The sequence below is a fragment of the Wasmannia auropunctata genome, unplaced genomic scaffold (assembly GCF_000956235.1).
Source record: "Wasmannia auropunctata unplaced genomic scaffold, wasmannia.A_1.0 LD335844.1, whole genome shotgun sequence".
Lineage (NCBI taxonomy): Eukaryota > Metazoa > Arthropoda > Insecta > Hymenoptera > Formicidae > Wasmannia > Wasmannia auropunctata.
In genome coordinates, this window is record NW_012027046.1 from 1,268,408 (window position 1) to 1,268,935 (window position 528).

Genomic DNA, 528 nt, shown 5'->3' on the forward strand with positions numbered 1-528 from the left:
TCTGCAGCCTCGTCGCAGCACCGACCGTAACATTAGACATCTCGCCCGACCTCTCGCTAAGCATTAAGTTAATAAAAATGATAAAAGAGAGTCAAGAGAGCACGGAACAGCCATACAGCGCCAAATTCAATCCCGACGTTAATCTTGATACGGTAAATAAACATATTTTTCTATAAAAATGTCTGTTTTCTATAATAATGTTTCTATAAATGTCATTATATAAATAAACGCTTTGACTTCCTTGCTTTTATACTTCTTTTTATTTATCATATTTGATATTTACTATTAACTAGTGCATATATAACAGGCGCGCGCTTCGCGCGCGCTGCGTATTAAATCCCATACGTCTCCCAATTACATTTATACCAATTTACATTTTAATTAAACAAATGTTAATTTTTGATATAAAATAAATTTTCAAAAAAATGATGCTTTTCGCGCGGTGCGTATTAAACTCCATACATCGTCCAATAACATTTATACCAAACTATATTTTAATTAAACAAATTTTAACAATTTTCAATAAAA